General features: G+C 38.7%; 1 protein-coding gene and 1 long non-coding RNA gene across 3 annotated transcripts in view; one reads left to right on the top strand and one right to left on the bottom strand.

Moving 5' to 3' along the window:
* LOC131134338 (uncharacterized) overlaps positions 1-6,222 on the bottom strand; it is a 63,178-nt gene that overhangs the window by 4,814 nt on the left and 52,142 nt on the right. The gene's annotated exons all lie outside the window — the stretch shown is intronic.
* Positions 939-6,222, top strand: part of LOC131134328 (rho guanine nucleotide exchange factor TIAM1) — a 42,701-nt gene continuing 37,417 nt past the window's right edge. For both annotated transcript variants that reach the window (XM_058079473.2, XM_058079475.2), the window contains exon 1: positions 939-1,026. The gene's annotated coding sequence lies outside the window, so the exon portion shown is untranslated. The remainder of the gene's footprint in view (positions 1,027-6,222) is intronic.

Genomic DNA, 6,222 nt, shown 5'->3' with positions numbered 1-6,222 from the left:
TTAATATAGGCCACACAAAAACTACATAATATATAAAGACTATATAACGTATGCTAAATAGAATGAATAATGCATATTAAAAGTGTGATAGCAGATTGCAGTTTAAATGGAATTGAATGGTGTCAGTTTGAAATGTTAATACTGGTTTAGTCTTAATATCTGTAAATGTAGCAGGTTAAAAGGCTATGCTAAAAATTACATACTTTAATTAGCTGCAATATCACAAACTTGAACCAATTAAGTAAAAAAAATACAAATAAAATAAACTTGAGAAAAAACATTTTATTTTCACAAAAATATTTCTAAACTCTAGATTTTTTTTCAATTAAGTACAATAATAATGAATTGTTATATTAATATATAAAATACATCATGTTGGAGTACTTCAGTGTCACACTACAGAAAATCATTATTTTTAATTAGGCTTACTTTTAATTATTTTTTATATATTTCTGCAAATTAAAATTTGCATTACATTTAAATTCAAATATACTAAATAAATAAATATTTTTAAAATAGCTTTTAATGTTTTATTGATTATTATAACGCTTATTTTACGTTTTAAAATACATTTTTGCAGTATTTTGCAGTATTTCTTTTGAAAACTGCAAACTTTGAAAAGAAAAACCTTACTGTTTAAATTTGTCTTATTTATTTATTATATTCTATTGGACATTTAAATATAGCTGATGGTCTCCATGTTGACATTATGGGATGCCACACTGCAGCTTGTTGCGTCCTGACGATAAACAATTTGCTCGTCTTTGCTCATCAATCGATCGTCAATAAAGTCAACACGCTTGACTCCGGCTGCCCTGGGTCGACGCTGATTGGCCGCTTGTGGTAAATGACAGGCACGCCGTCCAATCCCAAGCGTCTCCACTTGGGGGAGAGCTCCTCCTTCTCCTGCTGCTGCTGCTGCTGCTGCTGTTGCTGCTGTTGCTGCTGCCGCTGAGTGGAAACGCAGCGACTCCTCGCAGCTTCAATGTCACGGTGGTGGACGCCGGCAGACGTGGACGATGAGAGGTACGTGGCCACGGTGCACCCCACCCGGAAGTACGCTTTCCCGGTCGGTGCAAGGATAAATCAGGCCGTGCTCGTGCGTGCGCAAACTAACTATCAGGCTTCCCGTCTCGCATCAATGAGTTCGTGAAACACTGCGTGGTTCTTGTGCGTGGACAAGGTCGGGTGCACTGCATTCATTCTTTTTTTGCAGCGTGTTGGTTTCACTGCTTTGCATGCACGGACCCTCAAAACACGCGTGGAAACCTGTGACGTCAATGCTGGGAGGTGTGTGCGTGCTCGGCCTGCGTGAAATTGTTGCATTTTGCAGAGTCATGTGCTGTGTGTGTGCGCGTGTGAGTGTGTGTTGGGATGCTGCAGGCTGCTGGTGTTTTCTTCACCCCGCATGATGAGCACACAGCAGGTGCGCTGAGCAGGATTTCTTGTCAGCAGTTTGCGTTGACCCCCCCCCCCCCCCCCCCCCATGAGAACCTCCTCCACCATCCTCATTGATACTACATAGAAAATAGAGATCATCTGTTCCAGTGTCAAACTGTGGCTATGGTAAAAGCTTTATTAACATTTTAATGATCCTTACAAGTGGAAAAAAGAACATGACTACAAAATATATTTGTGGCGGTCCACATGTGTTGGTGGCGGGCCGCTACAAAGGCTGGATTTGCTAAAAGTGCAAATGTATCAATGCCGTGGAGCAGGACCTGATGAGACGGGTTGTCGACATAAACGGGAAGGGCTTCAGCTGGTTTACTGTATAGCATTGCAGGCTGGTTGTGTTGTTGTTTTGTCCGGCGTGGTGTGTACACGCACACAGGAATGTGTGTAGATGTTGTGTAGATGTTGTGTCGGTCAACAGAGTCTTTGTTGGCCAGACGTTGTCGTCTTGGGATTGAAATGGTCATGAATTTGACACTTGTTCATATTCATCCCACATATTCATCCATTCCTTTCATAATGGAAACAGAAATAATACATCCAGAAATATATGACATGCTCATATTGCACTTCACTACAACTATTATTACTATAACATATCATAGATATTATTCACATTAGTACCAGTCATAATTACTACGATGGCATGTTTGTAGTATAAAGTGACCACGTAGAGTTACTGTTATAATAACAATTATAAAATAATTTCCTCAAGCTGAGCAAATAACTCATCTGCAGAGAGTTCCAGGTATGTAATTATATGAGAGCATTTTTTTATATTTTGAGAGTATTAAAACATATTTTATATTTCTTTATAATTAAAAAAAAACATACATCCATTATTTTTATTTTTTTACTTAATTTAATTAATTTTTATTTTAATATTTATTTTAATGTAATTTTGTTACTATTAATATGAATATTAAGTAAAGTTTAAAAGTCAAATAAATAAAGTCATAATAAAAGTTTTAAAAACAAAAAAGCAAATACAAATGTATTATTTTATGAATGTAACAATGATTATTAATATCTGCAATATTTGTACTTCTACCACATTTTTGCTTTCCTTTACATATACTTGTATTTTATATTGTTACTTTCAGTATTATTCATGTTTTATATTGTTTTTAAAATCATTTTCCACGTATATAGTTCATAAAAGTAGCATGTATATAATAATATAATATGTGTCACATAACTGGGCCAAAATACTCCTCAAATAGAAACATTTGTTTACTCAATTGCAGAGAGTACCAGGCATATGATTATTTGAAATCAGTTCGAATAAATAAATACAATACATTGTGTCTATTAGGTTTAATATTGCTATTTATTAATAATTCATTCATTCATTTTCTACCGCTTATCCTCACGGGTGTGCTGGAGCCTATCCCAGCTGGGTTACACCCTGGACTGGTCGCCAGCCAATCACAGGGCACATATAGACAAACAACCATTCACACTCACATTCATACCTATGGACAATTTGGAGTCGGCAATTAACCTAGCATGATTTTGGAATGTGGGATGCCGGTGGGTGGAATCAAACTTGGGTCTCCTAGCTGTGTGGCCTGCGTGCTAACTACTCGGCCGGTGTGCAGCCCTTATTAATAATATTAATATTCAAAAAGTTTGTAAAAAGAAGAAAAATCAACATAATATAATGTTAACATTGTAATATTGAATAACAATAAGATGGCAATAAAATGACAATAAAAATGCTCTTCAAAGCAACTCTTCAAAGCCTCCTTTTAGGCGGCGTCGGTCGGCCACGCTGCGTTCCGGTTGGCTGCCGTTCAGGCCGAGCGAGGCCTCCGCCTGCCGGTGTTTTCCGGGGCGGCACGCTGCGGTCACGCTCTTTGGCGCAACATGACAGACCGGCAAAAAGGCTTCAGGTCCGCCTTGTTCCTGTTCCCGCTTCGCAGCCACTCTTGACAGACGCATGGAGATGGACGTCCGCCTCGCTGGGGGATCAATCATTTATTGGATGTGCGCTAAAAAATGAGAGGTTAGCTTTGAGTCGGGTTAACGCCGTCCATCACAGGGATGAATTTGAAATGACCCGCTACACAATTTACTGTCTGTCACTAAGTATGGCATGGATGATGAATATGGAAATACATCAATATTCATTGCTGAAATATTACACCAGTTCACCTGCTTCTTATACAATCTTGGATGTCTTGACCCTAACTCGTCCCTACCCCTGACACCTAACCCTAACTCCTAAAACTAATTCCAACCCCTAAACACTAATCCTAAATCTTAACCCTAACTCCTAAAACTAATCCTAACCCCTGACCACTAATGCCAAATCCTAATCCTAAACCCTAATCCTAAATCTTAACCCTAAAACTAATCCGAAACCCTAAACACTAATCCGAAACCCTAATCCTAAATCTTAACCCTAACTTCTAAAACTGATCCTAACCACTGACCACTAATGCTAAACCCTAATCCTAACCCCTAACCACTCAGCCTAAACCCTAATCCTAAAACTAATTCTAACCACTAACCCCTAATTTATAATCCTACCCCCAACTCCTAAAACTAATCCTAATCCCTAACCCATAATCTTAACCTGAACCCTAACTCCTTAAATCGTAATCTTAACCCTTAACCCTAACTCCTAAAACTAATTCTAACCCCTAACCCTATCTGTAACTCCTAAAACTAATCGTAACCTCAACCCTAACTCCTAAAACAAATCCTAACTCCTAACTCCTAACCACTAATCCTAAACCCTAATCCTAACCCTTAACGCTAACTCCTAAAACTAATCCTAACCCCTGACCACTAATGCTAAACCCTAATCCTAACCACTAATCCTAAACCCTAATCCTAAATCTTAACCCTAAAACCAATCTGAAACCCTAAACACTAATCCTAAACCCTAATCCTAAATCTTAACCCCAACTTCTAAAACTAATCCTAATCACTGACCACTAATGCTAAACCCTAATCCTAACCCCTAACCACTCATCCTAAATCCTAATCCTAACCCTTAACCCTAACTCCTAAAACTAATCCTAACCCCTGACCACTAATGCCAAATCCTAATCCTAAACCCTAATCCTAAATCTTAACCCTAAAACTAATCCGAAACCCTAAACACTAATCCGAAACCCTAATCCTAAATCTTAACCCTAACTTCTAAAACTGATCCTAACCACTGACCACTAATGCTAAACCCTAATCCTAACCCCTAACCACTCAGCCTAAACCCTAATCCTAAAACTAATTCTAACCACTAACCCCTAATTTATAATCCTACCCCCAACTCCTAAAACTAATCCTAATCCCTAACCCATAATCTTAACCTGAACCCTAACTCCTTAAATCGTAATCTTAACCCTTAACCCTAACTCCTAAAACTAATTCTAACCCCTAACCCTATCTGTAACTCCTAAAACTAATCGTAACCTCAACCCTAACTCCTAAAACAAATCCTAACTCCTAACTCCTAACCACTAATCCTAAACCCTAATCCTAACCCTTAACGCTAACTCCTAAAACTAATCCTAACCCCTGACCACTAATGCTAAACCCTAATCCTAACCACTAATCCTAAACCCTAATCCTAAATCTTAACCCTAAAACCAATCTGAAACCCTAAACACTAATCCTAAACCCTAATCCTAAATCTTAACCCCAACTTCTAAAACTAATCCTAATCACTGACCACTAATGCTAAACCCTAATCCTAACCCCTAACCACTCATCCTAAATCCTAATCCTAACCCTTAACCCTAACTCCTAAAACTAATTCTAACCACTAACCCCTAATTTATAATCCTAACCCCAACTCCTAAAATAATCCTAACCCTAACTCATAATCCTAACCCCAACTCCTAAAACTAATCCTAATCTCTAACCCATAATCTTAACCTCAACCCTAACTCCTTAAATCCTAATCCTAACCCTTAACTCTAATTCTTAAAACTAATTCTAACCCCTAACCCTATCTGTAACTCCTAAAACTAATCCTAACCTCAACCTTAACTCCTAAAACAAATCCTAACTCCTAACCACTAATCCTAAACCCTAATCCTAGCCCTTAACGCAAACTCCTAAAACTAATCCTAACCCCAACTCCTAAAATTAATCCTAATCTCTAACCCATAATCTTAACCTTGACTACTAAAACTAATTCTATCCCTAACCCGTAATCCTAACCTCTACTCTAACTCCTAAAACTAATTCTAACCACTAATCCTAAACCCTAATCCTAACCATTAACCCTAACTCCCAAAACTAATTCTAACCCCTAACCCTATCCCTAACTCCTAAAACTAATCCTAACACCAACCCGTAGTCCTAAATCGTAACACAGAATCCTAACCTTGACCCTAACTCCTAAAACTAATCCTAACAAGGATATTGTATGTACCAAACCAGGCGGTGTTTTGGGTGTCTGGAAGAGATTCATTGGATTTCCTATTTGTGCTTTTTGTTTTTCGCCAGTCCTTCAGGAATGAACGAATGCCGAACGCGGAAGTAGGACTGTATTTCCAGTAGAGTCATGAGGAGCCCACTAGGTACCGTGGAGTCGTAGTTCCTCCAAAGCCAGCCTGGAGGAGCTCCTAAGGACTTTGTGTGCCTCCAATCGGCCTGGCAGGTGTTGCCAGATGGCACCAGTGGTCCCCATTAAGAGGACTACCAGTAGCAGAAGCCAAGAAGACTGGCCTGCATCTTTTTCCTGTAAGGCGTGAAGGTTTCTGCGTCTTCCTCTTGAATGCTAAATGATTTTTGTGTCTTTGATGTGGA

The sequence above is a fragment of the Doryrhamphus excisus genome, linkage group LG8, assembly GCF_037039965.1.
Source record: "Doryrhamphus excisus strain RoL-2023G ecotype Guam linkage group LG8, RoL_Dexc_Guam_v1.1, whole genome shotgun sequence".
Classification (NCBI taxonomy): domain Eukaryota; kingdom Metazoa; phylum Chordata; class Actinopteri; order Syngnathiformes; family Syngnathidae; genus Doryrhamphus; species Doryrhamphus excisus.
This window is presented reverse-complemented; position numbering and strand designations above follow the sequence as displayed.